Source organism: Amblyomma mixtum, chromosome 3, assembly GCF_055824585.1.
Source record: "Amblyomma mixtum isolate Tamu chromosome 3, ASM5582458v1, whole genome shotgun sequence".
NCBI classification, from domain to species: domain Eukaryota; kingdom Metazoa; phylum Arthropoda; class Arachnida; order Ixodida; family Ixodidae; genus Amblyomma; species Amblyomma mixtum.
The window spans coordinates 400,258,439-400,284,897 of NC_143014.1; the positions used below are offsets into that span (position 1 = coordinate 400,258,439).

Genomic DNA, 26,459 nt, shown 5'->3' on the forward strand with positions numbered 1-26,459 from the left:
CACAAGGTCACACGCTGTAGCACGAACATACAAGTCAGCAGACATCACTGATAAAGCATGCGATACACACCTGATGCTTTGACGCTGTTGGTCCGCTCTGTGTGCCCTCCGCAGCGAGAAGACGCTGCGCTGCTGCGGGGTACAACGCCGGCACGGCACCGGGTCTCAGGAAACGTTTTGCTCGAATGCCGTAGCCAGCGATGTATGCCGGGTTGCACTCGTAACAGTTGTTGTTGCAGTGTAGCGAGCATATAACACATTATTCGCTCGGACTCCAATAGTGACGCCCAGTTGCACGCACAAAATCTACCCAGGCTTGCCTCGGAGCGGCATCCCGAGGAAATTTGTGCAAAGCCGCTTCGGTTCCGGACTTGCTGAGGCAAGAGTCAACAACGCACGAAATCGGAGGCATGGCGGTCGGTGTGCCTTGAAGCTCACTGTGCGCGTTATCTAAAAGCAGGACAGCATGACTGGCGGGCCTGCTACAGCAGTATGCGTTGACTCGTCGTGAGCACCGCCGCACTAGCGAGCGTGCAGAAAAAGGAGATACGAGAGCACTCATGAACAAGGTTGCTAGGCGGCAAAACTTCGTTCCTTACGTCAGAAAACTGTGCAGTGACGTAAGAAATACTTGCTTGTGTTTTCTTCTTTGTCCCTACGTCACACTGATGCGCTAGCGATGGCTCAGACTTCAAGAGTGAGCATTTTCACAAGCTTTAAAATGAGATTAAAATATATTCTAGACCTCCCTTAAATTTAATACTTCGCTCCTATGGTCCTCACATACAAGCAAACGTAGGGCAGTCTTTTGTACAAGCTCGGAATTTGGTGTCTCTACCCCTTTAACATTACCCTTGAAAACGAGACTTAAAAGTGCACGTAAAGGATCAAAACTATATCAGAGCAGACATTTGGGCTAGTTGGTGTGAATTAATGGTGGAACAACAGCGCAAACTTGCGTAATCTGCACGTGAAAGCACGTAATCTGTTTCCCCGTGGTTATGACGTAAGCAGTCTTAGGTGGTCACTGTATATATTCTGTTCCGTTTTTCTAATAAACCTTAGTTGCGAGTCAGCGCTTGTAGCGTCTTCCTTCTTGTTCTGTGTTCTCTAAGTTTGCGCTGTTGTTCTACCACAAAACCATATCCTCTTGTAAAGCAAAGTTATGCCACTGATACGGTGCAGAGTTGCACTTTAGGAGGTTTTTACAAACTAATTAGGTAGGTTTAACTACAGCCCTTGCGAGGGTAAGTTTACGTGCAACATTACCATTTCTAACGCGGCATAAAGGTGCACCTAAAAAGAACAAATTTATGTGCTCTTGCAGAGCAGTCTTACACCCATTTTTAAGGTGCAAAGTTGCACTCTAGGAGTGTTTTAATAAGCTCATTTGAAAGGCTTAACTGCAGGCCTTATGAGGCTAAGTTTATGCTCTGGGAAAGAGCATAAGCTTATTCCGAGTGGGTTCAAACATGCACCAGGAAGTCGAGCATATATTTGCACTTTCATGGCCTAAGCGTTAGTCTTTCTGAGGAAGGGTAATGTTAGTCATCAAAAGCTCATACTTACACTTGACCAAACGGATCATCATTAGTCCTATTACAGCCTAAACATTACTAGATACGCGCTTTGCCCCCGGACGGAAGTGTAACTTTACACCAAAAGGGGCTCGCCACAGCGTCAGCGGATTTACCCCCTTGAGTGGGCGTTCAAAGCTTTGCATGCCTTGCTGCATTCGTCGAAAACAGCGGCGGACCAAAAACCGGTGCTGCTCCTGTCCTGTGCATCATCGCCAACGACGTGCGGAGAGGCCACAACGCAGACGCCTTTGTGTCCCTCGGAAGCAGTTACCTCCGCCTCACCTCGACAGCGCCATCGGCATCATCCACTGCGGAACATTTAATATGCGACGCCACCTGATTGCTCTTCAGTGGGAGTGCGTGCGGCACTGCTGTTCACGACATGACTCACGTGCTGCCCATCCGCTTCTTTGAGGTTCGTAATAAATGCTCACTGTTCACGAAACGTACTAGCAATCGTTACCTGTTTCTGTTACCATGCCTCCTTACTTTGTGCGAAGGATTCGAAGAATGTGCTAATGCTGTGACCAGTTTGCTATGCTCTGGCGATGTCGAAAGTAATCCCGGCCCTAACCATTCTGCTACTAGGGCTGGTTCCGTCAATGACTAAGACGGTCAACAAATTCTACAGTACCTAAAAGTCCCAAAACGTGAATGCGCAATCCTTGCTTCAGGGCAAGCTCACTTGCTTGTCACTGTAAATGATGTTAAAGCATTGCCACAGTCTATGGAAGATAGATTTGTTGAAATGGACGCCCGTCTGTCAAACGTTGAGGTTGATACACCAATTTTGAAAAAAATGACCAAATTATTCTGCATACTGAGGAAATATTTAATAGCGTCCCGCAGCAAACTGATGAAATCGTCTCGGCTTTGCGATCTGGAGGACAAGTCTGGTAGTAATAATCTTGTTTTTCGCGGTGTACAAGACAGCACTGAATCATGAGATGAAACTGAAACAAAAATTATAGGAGTTCAACGTAATTAAACCGAGTAGACCTGCGAATGCAAGTGTTTATTCTTCAATTGGAGGGGCACTTAAACTCCGCCTTAGGGGCGTGGCACATCTTTAGTGGGTTAATGCTCATGTGTGCTGAATTGGTAATTCCTACTTAATATTTATAGATGGCGGCGAGTCCTCATATACCACTACCAGCGCATTGGCGCTGCAGTTAAGCGATGCGCCACTGCACTGGCAGGTGGCTGTTTCTATCCCAGCCACCCGTCGGGATTTTGCGGCCGATATTGCTTTTCCCGAGCAACCTCTCGCGCAGAAGGCATGACGCTCGTCCGAACTTACCCGAGCTTACCCGAGTTACTACCCGAGCTTACCTGAGTAACTCGTGCAAGCTCTGGTATTAACTCGGGTTGCTAGGCAACGGCACAAGATCGTTAGGTAGACGCACCGGCACGACCATACGCGACGAGCCGAGCTGGGCTTCAGTGGTGTTGCTTTCGCAACAAAAGGAGCAAAAGGAGCAGGGGAGACCACGCGACAAGCAGTTAGACCTGTCGTAGTATTGCTTTCGCAATAGAATTGTAAACTTATTAACATCAAACATTGACCCCGGTCTCACTGGGGAAAAAATTGAGCGTGCCCACAGACTAGGCGGCCCGTATTGTGAAAGCAAGAACATACAGGTGATTGTTAGATTCAGTCATTCAGTCATCAGTTTGTTAGATTCAGGAATGACTTAGATTCGCATAATAGCGCTTGCCAGGAGAACTTGCATCGGCAAAGTTTTCAGTGGTTGCCTCTATATCGTTTGTGAGGTGGCATAAAGAGTCGAAACTATATATCCCTCCCATGCGGCAGCGAAATTGAAGCAGGCCTGCAGAATGCACTGTATCGCTCTGGGTTGCCCCGTCCTGCGACGGCAGAGTTCCTCTCGATGCCAGTGCTTCAATCGCTTTAATCGCATATGCTGGCGGCTGAATGAAGCCTGCACTTTGCTGTGCTTAAATCATGTTTGAATGACGACTAGAAATAACTAAGACAACGGTTATTAACATTTTATGGCTTAATGTTTCTGTTCTCGTCAGCAGCCTTATAAACTTTGAACACTATACACACTATAACGACCTGCGAAATAATATGACAAGCGTAACGCAGCTCGGGTCAATTTGCAGGAATACGTTGGTACTCGAGGGCTCAATGAAACCTCAATAATCACTTCTGCGAAAGCGTAAACATTGCATAGACACACTCTTGCTCACGAGCATGGTCACCTTACTTATTGCTTACAAATTATAATCAGCTTCCCAATGTTTCATTCTTGAGTACTGGACACGTACCGCAGACAAACATGTATTTATTTTTATGTATGTCCTAGCTGCAACCAGTGTGCGAGTCTTCATGGTTGTATCATTAAGTTGGGGAGACTCTTGTCTCAGTTACTGTTTCCTAAATTACCGTAATTACCTCAAAAGTTATCCGATAGCCTAGCTTGTTTACGTAATTGTGTTTTCTCTGTTTGAGTCGGCAGTGCATACTGGCCAATGCCCCACCGTGTATCAGTGCACATGTCTGTGCTCACGGATGCGAAATAAATGATTCTGAGACAAGAATAAGCTTTGGGGCTGACTGGGCCCACGTTCCTCACGATCAGCGATCTGCGACGGATGTCCTATTGCGGAATCCCCTACATGCAAAGAAAACCGACGAAATTCGAAAACGTACATCTGAGTCCGGATGTCCGGTGGGCTTACGAGAGATATCCTTCTTCAGATCGATTCTGAAATGTAGCCAGAATAGTATAATACTTTGCAGACGGCAGTAAGCAGGCACATTTCGTGTCTGCATGGTCGCTGCAGAAGGCAGGGATATGAGGACTAGAGATAACTGTTGAAAGAAGACTTTTATTAGACGCTCGAATTAGCTAGACGACCTCCAAAGTCAATTTTTCGCACTGTGCAACACTCAAGTTTGCACCTGAAAAACCCACCCATTATGCAGGCTGTCAGAGCTGTTGCTATCATTGGAGTATGTACAGTCGTGCACAAACTTTCTTGAGCGCTCGCAGAGCGAGCTCTCTTTTGCATTTATTATAGTGGCCGGTGGCTGGTGTGTTTGGGACAGCTTTTACAGACATGAGAAGTCAAACACAATCCTTGGGAATGTGAATGTATGACAAGGACAAGTTTAGAGCTCTAGACCACTCGTAAATGGCAGAAATGTAGTCGCCGGTGCACCGCTCAAGCTCTCTAGACAGATAAGACATGGTGTGACGCCTTCAATGGATTGTTTTGCACATCTGCTTGAATATGTCGCCTTTTCTTCGTATTCGGCACGTAAGCGATGCCCTGCCTGTTGACAACAAGCCTTCGGCCTTCTGTTCGCGTAAGCGGGCCTTGTTGAAGCTTTCCGCAGGAAACAAAGCTCTTCCACAAAAAATTTCTGCGGCGCCCCGCGCAACCTTCACGACGATGAGGAGAACTCGCCCTGGAATAACTTCAGGCAATGCGAGTCCGACATACGGCGAAACGACTTGCCAGACAAACACACGTAGAACCTCAGCAGCGAGTACTGACAGCATTCATTAGTGAAACCAGCCTGTAGCTTCTCCTTCATATATAAGAGCGAGAGGTGAAAAACGCGAGAGGAATTACTCTACCATTTCCTTTCTTCAAAAACAAAAAAAAAATTACTCCGGCATATTTGCTTGCGTTTATTGGATTCTTGCCTGGCTCTGACCTTCTATTGCTTTTATATGACGAAAAAACAGAATGCCTTCGAGTGTCTAAGAGCGGTGATGAATAATTTTATTCAGTTTACACTCACACACCTATGTTTTGTGCGTATTGTTACTCCTGCTTTACAAAAAAAGCTCCGCGTAAAAAGGGGGGGGGGGGGGGAAGGGTGGCAACCATGACCAAGGCGCCCTGACTGCTAGCCACTGTTTCTGTAGCAGTGCCTTGGCACGGATGGAAAGCGCGCACTTTATTGCAGCATTTCAGTCCCACGTTGGCAACCGCACGTGCATCTCTGCCCGACGACGGAGCGCCATGGGTAAGTGTAAGTGTTCATTAAGAGCAGACTATTGTATACATGTTGTCCGCCAGCTGCTTTTGCCCTATTTCCTCTTGTGAATAGTTACCTGAAAGATGACACAATACCAGCACGTGGACTTGTAACATTCTTGAGTACAGTACATAGCACGTGAACTAAGGAGAATGCGATGTCAATGCACGTTAAAGAACCGCAGGTGGTCGAAATTTGCGGAGCCCTCCACTACGGCGTCTCTCATAGCCTTAGTCGCTTTGGGACGTTAAACCCCATAAACCAAAGCAAACCAAACCAATATTGAAATCAATGGTTTCACTCTGGTCCTTTGTAAGACCCGCCTTTGTCAATACATATCCAACATTGAGTCGATTAGCATTGCTGCTTTGGTTCTTTATGTTATGATGGCGGTCAGGTTTCGATCAGAACAAATATTACATCCATCAATATATTCTACACTTCAGCAGTCCTTACAGCGTCGCCCTCGAGGATAGTTTAGGCTTCAAATATCAGGTACAAGAGTGCAGCTAATGAAAATGCACTAAACCACGCGTTCACCAGAAAAAAAAAAACAGGAATAATTTGCAACATTCCTTGCATAGGTGCCAACTGCTATTTTACTATGTTAACAGTAACCTGGAGCCCCGTTAGCTGAACTCTATTAAGTTCGCATTTGCTTATGACGTCACAACTTCTGTGAGAGAAATGAAACTGATAAGCTTGTCAAAGCTAACTTCTCCTCTAATGTTCTGTGGGACCACTTAAAGCAAGGTGGTTGGACGATCAAAATATTCCAGTGTGAGCTAGGGAAAAAGCAAGAAAAAAACCGGACTACTAAAGCACCACGCATCTTGTGCTTTCCAACTTCTTATCCTTGCATTCGTGGCTGTTTTAACGATAGGCACAAACTTTCAGAGCAGTGTATGCTGAGCACATAGCCAATAACGAGGAGAGAACACATAGCAAGCAACGAGGAGAGAGAGAGAGGCGATGGAGAGCGCGTGGCAGTGGCGGCGGCCCCGGCACGCTAGCTATGCGCCGCTACTGCGCATGCGCAACTGGCGAGCGCGGCGGCGGCACCTCTGAGTCACCCGCGCAGCGACGGCGGCGGCGCGTCAGCTGTGCGCCGTGTGACCTCACTGCTGCTTGCGCATGCGCAGTATGGCCTTTCGTCACCTTCGCGAAATGGCTCGGCGACTCGCGTAGTGTTGCTTTTGCAACAATACTGTGAGAACATGAAGCACGTGGTGGTACCAACCAGTGTCGGCAGAAGCATAACGTTTGTACAGATTCGTTATATATATTTTGAATATTTAAAATGGCACCGACACTCAAAACAAACCGAATTTCACTGAGTGCATTCACAAGCATTTCTGTACTTTCTGGTGGAGTTTAGATGAATCAGAGCGAATAAACGCAAGTTATTCGATCTGATCTTGAAAGCCAATTATTCAAGTTCGACTCGTATTTCAAAAATCAAATACCCCCACAACCAGAAGTGTAGTTTTGTCTGTAGCATTTACTTGGAATATTGTCTGAGTCAAAGGAGCTACTACTGGGGCTTGTTGGAAGTACATTCTTGAAGGTATTGGTGGGCGCTATCAAAATAGAGAAAAGGGACGATCACACAGGACGAAGCGCTTTCGACAACCGTTTAATCTCTGAAGAAACATGACTATATACACATACTGATGTCATATACTCAGAAGAGGGAGGAGCGCTCGCGCTGACAAGAAAGAAGGAAAAGGAAAACAATGATGGAAAAGGAAAAAAACAAGGAAAAAGGAGGGAAGAGAGGAAAAAAGAAACAGGAAAAAACAATCAACTCGTGCGCTTACAACAGCCGAAGATTACTATTCCTGAGGTAGATTAATTCAGTTCCCCCTAACATCACCGAATTATCGATCTGACGAAGACGAGCTGACGAAATTTTCGAAGCTTTCGCTATGCAGGTTGATCCAGATAAGCAATGCGTCAGCTCGCCTTCGGTAATGTTAGGGGGAACTGAATTCACCTACCTCAAGAATAGTAATCTTCGGCTGTTGTAAGCGCATGTGTTGATAATTTTTTCCTGTTTCATTTTTCCTGTTTACTCCCCCCCTTTGCCTTGTTTTTCATTTTTTTTCTTTTCCTTCATTTTTTTTCCTTTCCCTTCATTCTTGTTAGCGCGCGCGCTCCTCCCTCTTCTGTGTATGGTATGACGGCAATATGTGTATATAGTCATGTTTCTTCAGAGATAAAACAGTTGTTAGAAAGTGCTTTGTCCTGTGTGTTCGTCCCCTTCCGTATTTTGATAGCGCCCAACAATACCTGCAAGAATGGTCTGAGTCTCTACGGAATTCGTTTCCAAAATGTGGACGCAAGAGAATACTGCTACTCAATGGCAGTGCTTAAAGTCTGTCTCCATCGAGTGCGCATCTCTAGTGGCTAGAGCACTGATCGAGAGGGAGATAAAGAGGCAGTTTTCAAAGCAGTTTTCTGATTTCACAGTACGCCTGTTCGTCCCTTGGAGAAGAGTAACCATAAACACACCGAAAGAGATTGTGAAATATGTAGCGTCATTTCAAAGGCGCCGTATTTTAAACTCCACGAAACGTGCGCATAGGAGTCGGCTGCCGCTCGCGGCGCTAAGAGGTGCGGGACCGGTAGAAACATGTGCAAGCAAAACTTACCGTTAACTCCTCTCGTCTCACAGGGCACCAGGTGGCGGACCTGTTACTTAACAGTTGGCGGATACATGAGTAGAACGAAGTACGCTATGTCATTTTGAAGCTGTCTTTTTCAAACGCCGCAATAAACGTGCGTTGGGAAGTCGGGCGTACGCCCAAAGGCGCTCTATCCGCTGGGATTTTCTCCTAATCGCGCATGTTCCTCCTGCAGTGAAACATTGCTGCCACATGGCGCAGCATCATCATCAGCCTTACTACGCCCACTGCAAGGCGTAGTATCTCTCTCACCCATATCTGTCCAATTAGCCCCGTCCTTTGCCATCTCCGCCCACCGTGTCCCCGCAAACTTCATAATCTCATCCGCCCACCTATCATTCTGCCGCCCCCAGCCACGCTGGCCTTCTCTTGGAATCCACTCCGTTACCCTTAAGGACCAGTGGTTCTCATGCCTTCGCATTACATGCCCCGCCCAAGCCCATTTCTTCCTCTTGATTCCGAATACGATGTCATTAACCCGCGTTGTTCCCTCACCCACTCCATACACTTCCGGTCTCATAAAGTTACACCTATCATTTATCTTTCCCTAGATCGCTGCATTGTCCTTAACTTAAGCTGAAACCACAACAACCGAAACGCGTATATTACTCTCTGTTGCTAAAGTGCGCGGCTCCCTTCGTGCGCTTGCCATGGCGTTTCAGAAGTGCCTTTTGTGTAATGCTGTCTAGCCTGTGTGGTATGAACGACTGTATTAGCAAGGAAATTTACCGTATGCGACAGCATGTCGTACTACACAAGAAGCTTGCGCGATTCGGGAAAAAACCAAGCGGGAAGCTCTGCTTCAGAAATGAGCTGTTGTCGTGGTATTTCACAAAGATAGCTCCGCAGTTATGAAGCGCACTTTGGCATACTATTCTTCAAAGCACGCAGAAACTGTTAACGAAGGGCCGCCGGCACTTGTCGTTTGTTAAAGGACAAAAAAAATCGAGGGGTCAATTTGTCTCTCTAAAGTGCTGCAAGGTTAAAGCATTTCGAGGCGCACTGTTTGGCATTGACTGAGAGACTGTTTGTGCTGTACAAGTGCTTTATTTGACTACACATTTTGACTACACATTACAACTACACACTTTGACTGCTTCTTTAGCACGACTCCCTCCCTGCTTCGATGAGTTTGGTTGTATCATGGCTCTGTTCTCAGTAACGAGGTATGTAATGTGGTCACCCGCGGACGCCGTACGCTCCCTATTGGAACGGACGACAACTATTTTATTCGTTGTCGTGTGCATCAAAAGCAGGCGTCAGGCATCCGAGGTTGACATCATTACTTCGAATCCGCGCACTCTGACATCATAACCATTTCGACCAACCGAAAAGCGTGATACATTTGCTGAGAACGTTCTGTCGACAACGATGAAGCATTAAAAGCTCTCGCCTTAATAATTTGGCAAGGGTTGCTTACATGTCTTTTTATGGACTCTACGCTCAGCGGCGAGAGAATGCGACGCGCAAGTTTCGCGGCGCATTAACGATACAACGACTTTGAAATGCAGTTTAATAACTTTCAGAGGTCCCATCTAGTATGTTCATGGTTATTCTTCACGAAAGAACGACATCGTAGGACAACTGTGAAATTAGAAAACTGTTTTAAAAACATTAGTTTTCATGTATTTCTATGGGCGTTGAGCCTACTTTACACCCCCAGTAAAGTCCGACTGCCGCGTGCGCTTCCTTTGTTTTTAAACACGGTCTAGCTCTATAGAAAATGTGGTCTTTGCGGAACAACTCCGCTACAACAGTGGCGTCAATATACGTATTGCATGCAAACAATTGGCGCCTTCTTTGAATATATGGTGTGGAAATTTTAGCTTCAATAAAAAATCTAAAACTCTTCTAATTTATATATCTTAAAGCCTGCTACTCAAACGACAAGAAATACTCGCACATCTTTGTGGTAAACACTTGCTCGTATATTTTCTGCTTTACAGGCGAGGGCGGTCTTGGGGAAGGTAGGCTTCCTCCTAACATTGCCTTCGCATACAGATATGGAGTACCATGGCTGCGACGGCAGCCACGGTAGTCATGACAGCCATGGCAACTGCAGCCATGGTATTTGTACCGTACGGTCTTCGCAGCTCTACGTTGCCCTCGTTGCTCTAGGAGCCTTGATTTTGAGGAAATAAAGTATGTTACTTAAACGAACATATTTACGTTCGTCATTGCTTTTGTGAACCACGCCCCATTCCCAAATAGGCTGCGTGTCCTCAGAACGATCAGCATCATTCTCTGGTAACATCAAAGAATCATTTCTCGAAAATCATGTTCAGCGTTTTTCTAGCAGTGATTATTCTCTTTCAAAGATGGGGTAGCAGGCGATTAACGCGCCGCATTCCCAAAGAGGCTGCGTGTCCTCTGAGCGATCAACATCATCCTCTGGTAACATCAAAGAATCATTTCTCGAAAATCATGTTCAGCGTTTTTCTAGCAGTGATTATTCTCTTTCAAAGATGGGGTAGCAGGCGATTAACGCGCCGCATTCCCAAAGAGGCTGCGTGTCCTCTGAGCGATCAACATCATTCTCTGGTAACATCAAAGAATCATTTCTCGAAAATCATGTTCAGCGTTTTTCTAGCAGTGATTATTCTCTTTCAAAGATGGGGTAGCAGGCGATTAACGCGCCGCATTCCCAAAGAGGCTGCGTGTCCTCTGAGCGATCAACATCATTCTCTGGTAACATCAAAGAATCATTTCTCGAAAATCATGTTCAGCGTTTTTCTAGCAGTGATTATTCTCTTTCAAAGATGGGGTAGCAGGCGATTAACGCGCCGCATTCCCAAAGAGGCTGCGTGTCCTCTGAGCGATCAACATCATTCTCTGGTAACATCAAATAATCATTTCTCGAAAATCATGTTCAGCGTTTTTCTAGCAGTGATTATTCTCTTTCAAAGATGGGGTAGCAGGCGATTAACGCGCCGCATTCCCAAAGAGGCTGCGTGTCCTCTGAGCGATCAACATCATTCTCTGGTAACATCAAATAATCATTTCTCGAAAATCATGTTCAGCGTTTTTCTAGCAGTGATTATTCTCTGTCAAAGATGGGGCAGCAGGCGATGAGCAAAATAATCTTTATTTTGTCGGTTACATATTTTCACGTAGTGCAGACGGGAGAGAGCCGAGTACTTAAAGAAGCGGAATAACGCTTTTCCTGGGCGTCATTTATGAAAAACTCGTAGACAGAGACAACAGCAAGTGTGCTCGAAGGTCGTCGAAAAAGAATTACCGCCGCCGACGGCAGTGGTCAGTGTAAAGATAATGGGGAACTTTCGAGGCAAGATGCGAAAAGCATCTATGGCAATAATGAACGATGTGGAAGTAGTTATCCTCGGCTACGATTTAACCACAGAAATCTCGGCGCTTCTCACGTCAAAAACAAAGCAAAAAAGGCGCATGCCAAAGCTTCCGAGAAAGAAAAAGTTTTACGACATTACTTTTCTCCCAAAGAAACATCGGCTTGAGAGTGGAAGGGAACAAAGGCAGCAAAAATAAACACTCAGGATGGAAACCCGAGCGCTCATTAACAGATGTGATAGGGTGGGTTTTAGGCCCATGATATCCACTACTTCTGGGTGCGCCGGCGTAGGTGGTATACTGTTCTCTCCATTGGGAATTCATAGGCGAGTTCACTTCTTCGTCGAAGAACCTGGTACCGACCAGAGTAGCGGCCGAGAGGCCTTGCTATAAGATCGTGGTAGCTTTACAGTGTCCAACCCAAGACTGTCACGTGGCTCGTATTCCACGTCACAGTTTTGTAGGTTGCACGTCGGGTGCAGGATCGCTGTTTTGGAGCGTTAGCTCTACTACTTACGTTACTCAAGGTATTGTGAGTATTCAACGCAAGGGTCTCTTGATAGGCAGAGGCAGTGTACCACAGTCAGCACTCTTAACACGAACGCTCGAGTGCATGTCTTCCACTGACTTTAGCGGCGCTGGGGGTCGGCCGCTGGGTCTGAGTCAATATTAGGCTGGAAGCAGGGCACGAGCTGTCTCAAATCGCCGCAAACACACCGATCAGCATGGTCTAGGATTCAGCGCCCAGCTCTCAGGGGTTGTAATATCTGTGCAGGACGCTCAATCGAGCGTTTGTGTTAAGCGTGCCGACGAGTGTACGTTGGTGCGCTTGCGTTCATACTTGCACAGCACGATGTGGGACTCTTGGAGACGCAAGCTCCCACGAGTGAGACTGCCCGAGGCGTACTTCAAGCTGACGAACCAACGCGAAGCGTGTTATTCACCCGCCACTTTGAATGGGCTATTGCATGATCTTGAAAACACTTCTGCTACAGTTCACTGTACTTCTGCTGTGGCCCAGATTATCGCAAGCCGACTGAAAGCGGCTCACGTAAGCAACAACTCTTTCTGGATCCCATCCTTCTACTGCACTACTGCACGAGCAGGAGTCCGAGACCCATTCTGCTTGAACCACTGTAGATCTTGGTTTCTGCCCCTTTATCGAAATGCCGGGACGCGACAGAATTGGCTGAGGGTTCAAGGGCACGGATTCTCAAAGCGTCCATAATACACGTGATGCCAGGAGTCTGTGCACTGGTTTATTATCGCCCGGCTGCTGAAATTGTGCGATTGCTGCAGTTCTTTTCTGCGGGTGGAGAGTGCTCCATCGTTACCACTGATATGACACAGAAACAGCCGCTCCTTCTTTAGCTAACGCGGCGACGTCACTTAGTACACTAGACATATTTGCCAGTTCAGGCCTGTCAGTGCTCTGTCTATTAGCCTTTGGAAAGTGTTTGGTGCGTAAAAGAATCCGGTAAAATATGCTGAACTCGAAGAAGCCGTCCGTCATTATGATTGCGGCCTTCTCTTGGTCTCTTTCATCGAATCAGTTCCACAGTAGCTGCTCTTGGCGTCCACCGAAGAGAAGCACTTGTTGTTGCAAGGTCACAAGATACGTAGTCTTCGTCAAAAGTATACAGGCCAAGGAGGTCGGTTTCTGAGCCCTACAGCGCGGTTCCTCTTGCATACTCGGGAATCCTGACCTCAGAAAGGCAGAATGAACTCAAGTCCTCAACCCACCCAAGCTTACGATTGTCAAATGTGCTTAAACAGCCTTGCTACTCGACTTGGAAGCAAACCCCTTGGGCTGTACGTTTTTGACAAAGACTTTACACCTGTGAATGCCACTGGTGCGGTGCATCGTCCCGATAGCGCAATCAGGTGGTCTCCAGCGGTACAAATTTAAGGGCCGTTTCAGGCGCCTCAGTCTGTTATTCATCTGGGCGGCAAAGGGACCAATGATTGAGTAGTTTGGTGTAGTGTCCACAGTAATGTTGCGGCCGCCAGATGCAGCAACCCTGAGGTCGTCAAATCTCACTTCAAAGTCCGTGATTCTTGCCCGGGTTCATAGGGTATGAGAGTCGTGGCTCGGGCCTGTCGTCCTAACTATTATGGGTGGCGTCGTCACTTGAAACTTTCATCACGCCCCTGTCAGGTTCTTTTGCTTCGTCGGCGTCAGCGGAAAAACTGTGGCGTTTCGGTGTAGTTTCCCCTAGAGGGGCTTAGATGCCTTGCACTGGTGCGAGTGGCATAGCTGCTATGTGGTAAATCGAAGGCGTTGAGCATTAATTACCCATCATCCCCGCAAGCCTGACTACGTTCACTGCAGGAGAAAGACCTCTCCCATATTACTGTAATTCATCCTCTCTTATGCAAGCCGCGGCTACTTTATCAGTGCAAATTTCTTAATTTCATCTGTCCCCACAACTTTCTGACGCTCACTGTCACGCTTGTCTCCTCTTGAACTCCGTTACGCTTGACGACCATCGGTTACCTTGCCTTCGCATTACATGCCCGGCCCAAGTCTATTTCGCCTTCAAAATTACGACTTGGACGCCATTAACCCGCGTTTGTTCCCTCACCCATTTGCCTCTCTTCCTGTCTCAATACCACACGTCTCATTTCTTATTTCATAGGACACAGCGTTGTCCTCAATTTAAGCCGTACCCTCTCCGTTAGCCTGCTCGCTTCTTCCCCATAGCTGAGTAGTGATAAGATTGGATGCAGCTGCTCTTTTTCTTTTTCTGAGGGATGTTGGTAAACTGCCACTAATGACCTTAGAGTGCCTGCGAAATTCGCTCCATCCTGTTTTATTTTTCTAAGTTATTTCACTCTAGTGGACCGGATCTGCGGTCACTACCTGCTCTTACGCTGGATACAGGCTACTCTGAATGCTGGTAATCATCAATCTTTTCTGGCCATTGGCCAGGGGCGACCGTGTTGCGTGTTAGTAGAAACCCCTGAGGCCCATTTCACTGTATGGGCAGAGCCGCCGCATATGGACTTGTTCGCCAGACTGGACGCAGAGGGGGATACGCTGGTCAGGTGTTCGCCAAGCACCATCCTTCCTTACTGCAGTCCGCTCAGCAATGAATGAATGTTTGGCTGGCTGTGCTTGAAGATGTTTCGTAAGGCGTGGGGTTGGTCCAAACTGAGCGTCTTTGAATGTGTAGGGCTATGGCATGGTCATGGCTATGCGTACTTCCTTCGGGCTCCTCGCTTAGGGGACCTGTAAAGACTGGTGAGCCACTCCAAGAACTTCGTGCTTAAATGAGACAAAAACAGTCTAACGGACGAAAGACGAGAAAAAATAAAGAGAGGATGTTTCCACTGAGTGCAAAAGCACGAGCTTTTGTTTCTTTTTGGCAAAGTTTTTTTTACTTATTTGAGATGGAGGATTGAGGGACTGAAAGACACTGAGGGGACACATGAAGGACACACATGAGGGACACACATGGGGGACAGACAGGCAAAAGATGATTATGGCGGGGTCAGAACCTCCTAATTAGTGCCACGTACAAGACGTTGATGAGTGGGTAGTGCCGTGGGACAGAGCGCTCGCGCTAGGCACATACCCGGCGCATGCACCAAGAGACGATTTTGCTAGGCTCGGAAAGTCTGGATTAGTGCGGTCGCACTAAAATGAAGGCACATAAATGATAACTTGATTATATGTATCGCTGCTTCAGAAGACTAAAAATGGCAGTCGGAAGAGGGCTGGCGTTGTAGTAGCAAAAGGGGGGGGGGGAATTTCGTGCCTGCGTTGCTTTTGAAGCCTGCTTTTGTTTAGAGCAGTAATTTCCTGGCAGGAACAATAAATAATGCCGGTCAAGTTTTACAGCAGCCAGACAATAAACTTGTTCACTTCGGCTCGATAACACTGTCTTATTCCTGCTCTATACCTCTTCCCATTTATCATCGCTTTGCGTTATCCCTTTAGAATTCAACCTTCTCACTATGTGCGTGGACGTTCTGATCGGCCTGTTTATTCCCCAAATCAGGGGCCCAAATCGGGTTGCGCGTGTTTAGAGCTTTGTATCAGCAACTAGACTGCAGTATGCGCCGGGCAAGCGGGGTAGCCCATCCCAGCTTATAATTCCGAGAGGCCCCTCGCGAGTCGGTATTGTAAGGGGAAAGGGCCAATAGGGTCCTACGCTTTTCACCTCTCTGTAACAATTTAACAGATGATAAATGTTTCTCACCACCACCACAATGTGTGTTTATTATACTGTACGTCATTCTACTTGCAAAGGATGCTCTTGCCCTGATGATAATAAAAATGAACGACTCGTGGGCTGGTGTCAAAAAATCATTAAAGAAAGAGAATATGACCGCAGTCAACAAATGACAATGAAGCCCCAACTCTAACGCGCGTGCTTCTTACTGATCGGAGAATATGAAAAAGAAGCTCGGACGAAGATGAATTCGTGGCTGTCGTTACTGTTGGCCTTCCTCGTCATCAGCTGCGTCCTAGCTGGCGACTACTTCAGATCTATACAAGGCCTAACCAGACTGTTCCAGACTGAGAAGACCGTGGTCAAAGCCCTGCGTCGCCATTTGGAGCCCTGTGAAGCGACCTGGCGCCGAGCTGCCGCCGTCGTACCGCTCGTTCAGACTAAGCTACGCGTCGCCGCTGTAACGCGCAAGGGAAATCAGCCTGGAGAACAGTCCCTGCTGAGGCTACTGCGGCATTCATCTCTGGACGCCCTGTCCGGCGTGCTTCGTGACTTCTGCTGTGCTCGGCCGCAGATAGATAACGCCCACTTCTTGCGCTGGCCCACGGAAGAAGACATTGACGGAGCTGCTGTCTGTAGGATCCAGAAGGCGTACCACATCACGCCAGAGCATGCTGTGACGACAATGCGCACTCCCGAACTGGCCCAACCGACGGAGGACGATATGCTGTCGTTAGCCAGCACCGACCAGCTGGATCGTTTGACCAGCACCGAGCCAGCGAAAGCACTTTGTCCAGCTCCAGCACTTCGGCTGGTGACCTGGACTGAAAACGCCCCGACTATAGGCACGGCCTGGGCGCCACAACCAGTAGCCTGAAGGTCGCCCGCCGTGTTGCTGCAGAATTTTCGTTTCTTTTGTGTCAAATAAATGCAAGTTTTTCACCACCACGATCTGCCATAGGGTTGCAAAGGAAAGTCACAGAGCTTTCAGAGAAACACCGTATTTGAAGAAAAACTCGTTGTGGTCCGGGGTTTGAAACCGGGAAACCGCCTTCCCGGTGCAGTCGGTAACCAACAGCGCTAACCACGAGGGCCAGCAAATGGTAGGGTAAGGGCTAAATGATCAACAACTCAAGGTGGGAATAGTGTCGGTCCACTGTTTAGGGAGATCCACCAAGATCGAGTAGATACATAACAACAGTATCAACCCAAGCGCAGCCAAAGGTCACAATAGCATCCACCCAAGTGTCTTGTACTTTCGCCCTCCTCGAAACGTATGCTTTGGCCTTGCGTGCTTTCCCTTGGTACATAGATGGTGGTCTATGCACGCTGAAGGCATAGAACAGAAGCTCTGTCACCTTCGGCTGCACAAGTGTTTCCTCGCCGGGATTGTGCTTCTCGTGTTACAGCGTTACGTATAGAATTGCGTAACGCTACCTAACGCCATCCACATGGCTGCACCTCTGTGCATGTCTTCGTGTGCCTCTAAGCGCATAACATTAACCCCCCCCCCTCCGGACAGGGAGGACGAGTGGGCACATTGGCCATCCCGAGAGCAAAGCTAAAAAAATTACCGACGATTACGTTACTTCCTAATGCGAAATTTGAGCGCAGCAAATAAGCTGTTTCACCTTTTCGATAGATTGAGGCAAAGGAATCGAGCAACACATGTATGCGCTATCACAGAATTTTTTTTTAGCAGACGGAGGACTTCCATCGGTCGTCTCGCTCATGGCTCAGAAAGAACTGGCAGATAATTTCGCAGTGGCGAACGGCAGCGGCAATTTCGGCTCGGGCGGTGCACATATACAGATCCGCCGCCACCGATCTGGCTCTCTGATTGCCACCGCACAGGGCGAACGGCAGCGGCAATTTCGGCTCGGGCGGTGCACATATACAGATCCGCCGCCACCGATCTGGCTCTCTGATTGCCACCGCACAGGGGTTGCATTGGAGGAGGAGCGAAGAAAGGAATTAAGTTCGAGCCGGCGCTTTGACAACCGGAGACTCGCAGGAAGAGGGGGGAGGGGGGCGGCGTGTACACCCAGCGGCAAACGATGGGGGCAGAAGCGCGCGCAGCAAGCGGACAACACGATAAAGGGAGGAGGGAAGAGATAGCAGCGACTGACTGATGCCGCTGACGCCGATAGTGAGTCAACCCCAGCTGCGGAGTTGGTTTCAGGGACAACGCCGCCGATGCCGACACAAACGATATGATACCCTCGCTTCCGCAGCGCTAAGAACCAGGTCTAGCCGTGGGAAGGTGGTCACGTATTCGTCGACGTGCCGGGGCCTACGTGAAATAACCGGCGCGTCGGCAACTGAAGAGCACCCTATCCGCCACACAAGAACAGGGGGGGGGGGACCCTTTCCTCCTCTTTCTGCATGGCGGCGACGGTGTTCTATGCAGTCACGTTATCTTGACTCTCTAGCGGCGTCAGCGGCATCCAGCGGTATCAGTCGGTCGCTGCTAGCGCTGGGGGGATGAAAGGGGGGCGGAGCTGGTTACGAGGCCGACGACAACGCCGACGACGACGCGAAACCCAGGAACGGACGCCAAAGAGCTGCGCTCTAAAATAATGGGTCGTTTTTACGCTTGCTTGCTAGCGTATATACATGCAGTTACTAAAAGAAATGGCGCGCCGAAAATATTTATTTATTGTTTCCTCAAGGGTCCACAGGGGACATTACATGAGGGGTGGACAAACAAAAGAGTTAATATGAACACAGATGGTCTTCAATGGCGGTTTTGAATAGAACACGATTGATGATGGTCGCCACTTCGGATGGAAGGTCATTCCAGTCATTGGCTGTTCGAAGAAAAAATGATATGTTTCGGTGCGGGCCCGTTCAGGGTAGACGGCGTTAGGGTGACTATGACGAGAAAAGCGATGAGCGCGTGTTATCGGGGCAGTTTCATGATCGGAAGTGCGATAAAATTTATGATACAGAAATGATGAAACTTAATAGTGGCCAGGGCGTCAGCCTGAAATTTTCATCGCCATATGAGGTTGTGAAGTAGCCAATTTGGTGCACTGTAGCCACCTGCGGCAACCCTGGTCTGGTCCCGCGCATGCGCCTGCTGTGGTAGCGCCACTAAACGGGTGGCATGAAAACACCCGATTACGCAGTCCCTGGGGCTAGATTTCGCTGAGTGTCTGCTCTTTATCAACTTTTACCCCCGAGAAGCGCACCCTACGTCATCATGACAGTGACGCTCTCCGCGCTTCCGTTCGGTGTTGTCGCTTGTGATGCGACGAGGCGAACTGAGTCCGTCGTTGCCACGTGCCCGGTTGGACGCAGGCGGCGAGCTGCGGTCGGTCGTTGCGGTGCCGTAACATGAGGATTGTTACCAGTTTTCAATCCGTTATGTTTGAGTACTTACTTTCACAAGCAACTTAACGACATTCACAAAGAGCCAAAGTTTTAATTCTGAAGTTCTTTGACAGTGGCTCTTGATACCCTGATAGCGCGCATGCTTGCTAAAATGCTAGATGAATGATCTGTGTTTTGTACCTTCAGTTCCTTCTTCCTTAATCTTTCGATTCTTCCTGATAAGTTATAGCCACTTTTATACCTGCTCATTACTCAGATTTGCACAAATTTTTCCTGTGTGCTACTAATGCTGACTAGTTGTAACGTTTTATACCTCTTGAATATGACTGCCAAATATTTTATTGGAGAGCTCGTGTTTAGTTTACGTAGCATATAAGCCTTGCAGGCATGATCTAAGTTTGTTGATGAGCAGATAGGTATCTCCAAGTACTCATTGTGATGGTGTATTCTCTTCTGAAAGAAGGCTTTTCATCCTAAATGCGAAGTGTTTTTTTTTGTGCGTGGGGGGGGGGGGGGGGTGTTAGGGTTGAAGTGCAAGAAGAAAAAACATTCAAGTTCGTCGTAACAATGCTCCATATCATTGGTATGACACAACATCCTGGTCAACACATGGACACTTAATCAGTTCAATCTTGAAGTGCTAGAACCGTTACAAAAGACGTCCACGTTAAACTACCACATACTGTGGCACATTCGAGCACAATGTCAAGGATAGCGTTGCCTACATTGGGTATGATATCAGTGCTGCCTTTACACGCTGCAACAAAAGCCGTACATCAACATACGATGGTAAATACACTACTTGTACTATTTTCAAAGCTTGCATGAATGCACTGCTGAATGCTCGAGATGTTGACGCAGTGCATTTCCTAAAAATCTCGGCGTCCTGTGTGCTATTTTAGCATCAATCTTTGCGAGAACTATTCTTCGGTGGAACTAACAATCTGGTATATTTGAACCATCGCAAGAAAATATTGCAGATGGAGTAAGTGCGACAAAAAATAAATACTGATTTTCTCTAACGCCACACATTCTATTTTTTTTCCGCAGAAGCGGTGCGCTTTGCTGACTACCATGACACAAGTTTTCTTCTGAGCTCATTCGAAGACAACGTCCAGCATGGAAGGGCGGTGAACACAACTAGAAGAGACCCGTAGCGCCGTATCCAGTCATTGAACAGAATTCCTCCGGGCGGCAGACACCTGCATTTAAAGGAGATGTGTTCAGCTGCCCCTCCTGTGGCTACGCTTCAACAAACTTTGCCGATGTTACGAGACACATGCACCCTGAGACAGAAGGAGAGTGATTTAAATGCTCCAAGGACCCAGCGGTGTTTGGGGAGTGGGACTCTAAGGGAGATATGCAGCGCCAGTCAGGAGGACGACCCTGTGAGTGCTTTTGTACCCTTTTACAACTGGAGGCTCTCCAACGCTAACTCGGCACGACCATACGCACACTTACAAAAGCCCATTCAATTGCGACACGTGTTATTATACAGCTCCAGACTCCGGAAGTGTAGTACGCACAATGGCGAAGCCCCCTTCTATCAAGAAACGAGGCCTTTTACGCCTGCAGACTCGGAAAATGTTACTCCACTGGGCAGTACACACACTGGGGAAAGCGCCCTAAATTGCGACACATGTCTTTTTACAGCTGCAGACTCCGTAAATGTCACTCAATACAATAGAAAGAACGCCGAAGAGAAGCCCTCAGAGTGCGATATGGAAATTCTTACAACTGCAGACACGTAAGCATTAATTCTGCACAAGCATACGCACTCAGGGGAAAGACCCTTCAAGCGCGATGTGTGCACTTTTACAGGTGCAAGTTCTGCCAAACTCGCTCAACGCAAACGTAAGCACACTGGAGAAACACCTTTCAAGTGCGATGTATGCCCTTTTACAAGTGCGTACTATTCAACCTTAACGCGGCACAAGCGTACGCATACTGGTGAAAAACCCTTCAAGTGCGAAGTGTGCACTTTTAAAGCTGCTCGGTCTTACACTGTAGCTATTCACAAGCGAAAGCACACTGGCGAGAAACCCTTAATTTGCGACTTGTGCCCTTTTGCAGCTGCAACCTCTAGCAATCTCACTGTACATAAGCGTGCGCACACTGGTGAAAAACCGTTCAAGTGCGACAAGTGCCCTTTCACAAGTGCACTCTCTTCAAGCTTAATTCGGCACAAGCGAATTCACACTGGGGAGAGGCCCTTCAAGTGTGACATATGCCCTTATGCAATGTCTGATCAAGGGAATTTAAACCGGCATACGCTAACGCACGCTATCGCAGTGGGCTATCGCTGTACCCTGTGCTCATTCACGTGTTCAGATAAGGATAGCCTCAGAGAGCACGTGTCCGGTCATGGGCAGTGGTGAAATGTTCAGATGGATGCGTGAATGTCAGGAACATACTTGCCGCTGGAGTCCAGTCCTATGCGTTTTACCAGATTAATAAGCTCCCTCGATCAGTCGTGACGTGAGGCGCATTGTCCTTAAATCTTACGGGTATACGTACTGCATTACTTGGTTCCTAATGCAGGGAGATCAATGCAAGATTTTTGCACCTTTTATTTTTTATTCAGTTCTGCGTATTGCTGCATCGTCTCGATACGTGATATTTTAGAATGGACACAGCGTCAGTGCTTTGATCTTTGTGTGATGTGTAGAAGTTTGTATACTGTAGGAGGTATGAAGCAAAAATTATGGAGGGCATCGAAGACTACTTAAGGGCTTAGATTTTGTGGGCATCGTTTTTTATTCTTATATTTATAATTTTTATATATATTTGTTATTTTCCCTTCCTTTGTAATTTTACCTATTCGTCACAATAAAGTCGTCAGGAAATGCGTACTCTACGCGCGCCTATGTTCGCCAAGAAGCAATGTGGTTTTGCGACCTATGGGTTGTATCCTCGCCTCGCCATCTGAACGTCCGGGGTTCAATCCTCTGCACCTTCGGAAGAAATGTCATTTTTCTGTGTACACCACGCTGATGTCATCTGGCAGTTTTTTGACCACTGCTGCTGGTGAACGCTGATCCCGCGTTCCACTCCCAATGTGCGGACGCCAACCCCCGAGCATACGCCAACCGGGAGGCGCGCACAGAAGGAGAACTGGACGCAGTCACTAGACGGTATGGGGCCATCTTAGAACACCAACGAGCCCTCCGGAGGACCTACCCTCCTCCCCACAAAGACCTTAGTAGAGAGCAGTCGGTTGCCTGGAGACAACTGCAGACTAATACATACCCCAATCTCAGTTTACTCAGCAAAATCTATCCTTCCACATATGACAACAAATGCCCGCTATGCGGTGAACACCCAACGCTTTACCACGTTACATGGGCCTGTCAGAAAATGCAGGCAGCGCCGATAAACAACACACCAACACCGGAGCAGTGGGAGGCTGCGCTGTCCAGCTCGAAGCCTGAAGAGCAGCTCAAGCTGATCGGCTCGCAAGACTGCAAAGGCCACTGGGCTGGCATGGCAGAGTGGTAAGCATGCTCGTCTCGCACTGCGGAGACCGGGGTTCGATTCCCGAACTCGACCAATTTCCTACTCGGGTTTATTTATTTATCTGGCCTGAACAGAAGGGCTAATTAGGCTAAATGAATAATTAAGCAATTACCTAAACAAAGTTCCACTTGTAGTATCACTATACGATCCCTTTAATCGGTTGCATGGTTACTAGCCACGCTTGCTACAATTGGCCGCGTTTGAAATTGGCGCACTGTGGCGTCAGGAACTAGACTGAGTTCCACTTACGTGGAGCATCACTATACGATCCCATCAATTGGTTGCATGGTTACTAGCTAAAGTACAATTCGCAGCGTTTGAAATTCGCGCACTGTGGCGTCAGGACCATTTCGAACAATTAAAAAGCGTGACATTTATGTCGACAACTCCTGCTTACAACGATGGGGCATTAAAGGCTTCCGCCTTAAAATTGACGGGCGACTGGGTTAGTCGGTAATGCGAAATTTGTGCGCAGCTCTTCACACGCCACGTGCCACCACTGGAAGGTGGTGTGTTACGCCGCTAGCCACCCTCCGGACTCGTCCCGTGGCAGCCACCTTGCGATTGTCCATTCCTCTGATCTCGTTGTGACAGTGGTGCTACGCTCTTCTACTACCTGCCATGGTTTCAGGTGGTCTGTTAAGCCAATGCCGATTCAAACGACTACGATGACGAATCCAGGAACGGCGGTCAAAAACCTTCGGGCTCAAAAAGCAAGTTGGGCATAATTCTTTAGGCATGCCTGGCATTGGTTGGGATAATGCTTTCGGTGAAGCGTTACGAAGCAGACGTGCATCATTCCGTCCGCACCAAGAAGGGCCCGATTTGTGCAGCATTTTCATGAACAATTGTTTGGGACAGCCGTTGGTCATTGCGCTGCCGGGTTTCTCATAGCGAAAAAATACCTTCCTTGCCGAACCTGCGGTGGCACTAGCATCCCTTCCGCTCTCCGGAATGGATCAGTGTGAATAAATACGGCGCTCAAATTGTGAACCCGTGGATGGGAGTCTAACCCCGGCTTTGGAGGCTTTGTTTACTTGGAGTCGAACAGTAAGAATCCGCGCGCCGTGCGATTACAGTGTACGTTAAAATTATCCACGTGGTCAAAAATATTCGGAAGCCCTCCACTACGGCAGCTGTTTGTTTCTTGGTTTTTCCGCCGACTGCATTCTTTGTGCAAGTCAAATACAGAAAAATTGTTTTGTTTAATTTTTATTACGCATTTTGCTGTACTTTACAAGCACTGCAACGAGAACATTTTGAGAGAGACCTGCCTGGTCAAGATCTGAATTATGAAGAGACTAACACTCGGAGCCAATTGCCATGAAAGAACTGCCATCCAATGCCGACTCGGCACCTTCTTTAGGATTGATTCGGTAGGAGCGGAAGACGCACACTTCATGTGAAAGTATTACTATTCCCATTGCAAGAAAAGCTCGCAGTGTGTGCGTGAGTGTGTCACAGTTATGGCGCTCGGCTACTGGCCTGAAAGACGGTGGTTTGATCCCGGCTGTGGCGGTCGGATTCCGATGGAGCCGAAATGCTGTTGTAATACCCGCCGCGGTGGCTCAGTGATAGGCGCTCGTCTACCGAGCCGGAGCACCCGGGATACAACCCGACCGCGGCGCGGCGTTTCGATGTTGGCGAAACACAAGAGGCGCCCGTGTGCTGTGCGATGTCAGTGCACGTTAAAGATCCCCAGGTGGTCGAAATTATTCCGGAGACCTCCACTACGGCACCACTTTCTTTCTTCTTTCACTCCTACCTTCCTCTCTTCCCTTACGGCGCGGTTCAGGTGAGACAGATACTGTGCCAATTCCTTTCCTCAAAAAACCAATTTACCAATTTTAAATGCTTTAAGCCCATGTATTGTGCGATGTTACTGCACGTTAAAGAACCACAGGTGATGGAAAATACCCGCAGCCGTCCACTACGGTTACCCTCATAGCATGAGTTTCTTTGGTACGTTAAACCCCCATAAACTATAAAAATTCCCAACAGATGAAACTCCTTATCTATCACCTCTATTCAACTGACCTCTAGATTCCGCAAGCGTCGAAAACTAGAAAATTTTCAAAGAAAGCCATGATCTGCAAACTCAAGAGTCGTGCAAGTGAAAGAACAATCAAACTGACTGTAGATGCACATGCCACAAAATGAATTAACAGCAAAATTCCAGGGTTAAGCGTGTAAATTCCAGCCGTTCTAAAAAAAAAAGTGCAATGGCCACAGCTCGATTGAACGATGTCGGCTCGCTTCAGTGGACTACTTTTCCGGCCAATCCAGGGGTTGGCTTCACTTCACAGAGACATTCCACTGGGGCGACGGAGCTTTCTCTTCCGATAGGACCTTCCATGCTGCGTGCCTTCCGTGCGCGGAAGCTCGTAAAGAGCAATACAGTCCAGCCCACTTGTAACGATCCTGACGGCAGCACGGATTGCGCTTCTTTGTCTTCGAGATTCGTAGAGAACGAACCTTTCATTTTCAGCCAGGAATACGAAGTACGACGAAACAAACGTTTGTTTCTCAGAAACGTACATTTTCGTGTCGGCTTCCTCGAAGCAGACCCTATCTCGGCGCTTTCCAAGGTCTGCAGAGAGGGCATACCTATGTTTCCGTGCAACGCCAAGCAATCAGCAGATTTAAGAATACGATTTAACTAATCGCGGTGAAAGCGTTCATGGCAACCGGTGGCAGCTCGGCATCCTCGTCAGCAGATTCCTGGCACTTGGGGAGTGCTCGTATTTCGCGCACAATGTCTTCGTCAGTGTATCGGTTTGCAATGTCGTCGTCATGATCCGCACCTCTCGAAGTAATCGCCGGCGAAGTCTTGTCCAGCATCTATCCATCAACGACGCGTTGCTTCAATTCCACACGTGTCCAATCACGCGAATGTTCAACAGCGTCTTCTGTCGTTTCTTGGCCCATGCACTGTGGTTCAGGAAAGCAATTTCCTACTCACTCAATCGTAAGCCGCATCCACACGGCCTTATTCATTTCCACAGCGGCGAACAAAGATAAGCGAAGTGAACGCCGCCGCCTTCAGCGTGATTTTGGTATGAGCATGCGCACTATATAGCGCCGATGATGGGACACATTAAGGGTGTGAATGAAGCCCATTTCCGGTGGCTGAATCTTTCAATTTTCATTAGGTTGCAGGAAGAGCATTGGCGCCATATTCAGGCAATGCGTGGTGCGTCGCAAATTTGTCGAGAACAAGCAGAAGCGCCTATAATTTTTGCCACGTCATGGATGAATTCAGAAGCCACTCGACGAGATAATCATGCATTGCCTTTATGAAACTCATGCTTGATTGCACACTTCACGGATTAGAACGAAAAGTAAGCCATTATGCAGGACACCCAATGCGGCCGGTAGCGTACGAATGCGCACTGCACAAAGTATCAGTCGATTGGACTTCGTTGAGAATGGAGAGCCGCCTGTCGCCGGCGTTCTTCCTCGTTAACACGAAAGTTTGCGCTGCCTTCCACCAGCGCTGTTGCGGCCTTTCAAAGTATATATATGTTTTTGACGGCACGATTCGGTAAAACTGCCACTTCGTCGTCAATGCGTCGCCTTTCGTAGTGAATTTTTTCGTTCCCGCATTCGTTCAGAGGGCGGGTGTCATGAGTGATCGGAGGCACTCTTCAAACTCCGCGCTTACGAGATAAGCGAGTTCTTCGAACATGCAGCTGAATTTGCTGCGCCTCTGCATTCGTTATTACCTAGTTACGCTGTCCCGGTCGTTCGTCGTATCTGATATGCCGTCCCCATTGCACTGATGCACATTTTGACGGTAGCACTACCCTCGTTCGTAATAAGTGAGCGTCGGTTA

The 26,459-nt window shown here is 48.0% G+C and overlaps 1 pseudogene; it reads right to left on the minus strand.

The window, feature by feature from the left end:
- Positions 1-10,354, minus strand: part of LOC149357353 (uncharacterized) — a 60,746-nt pseudogene extending 50,392 nt beyond the window's left edge.
- Between the last annotated feature and the right edge of the window lie 16,105 nt (positions 10,355-26,459).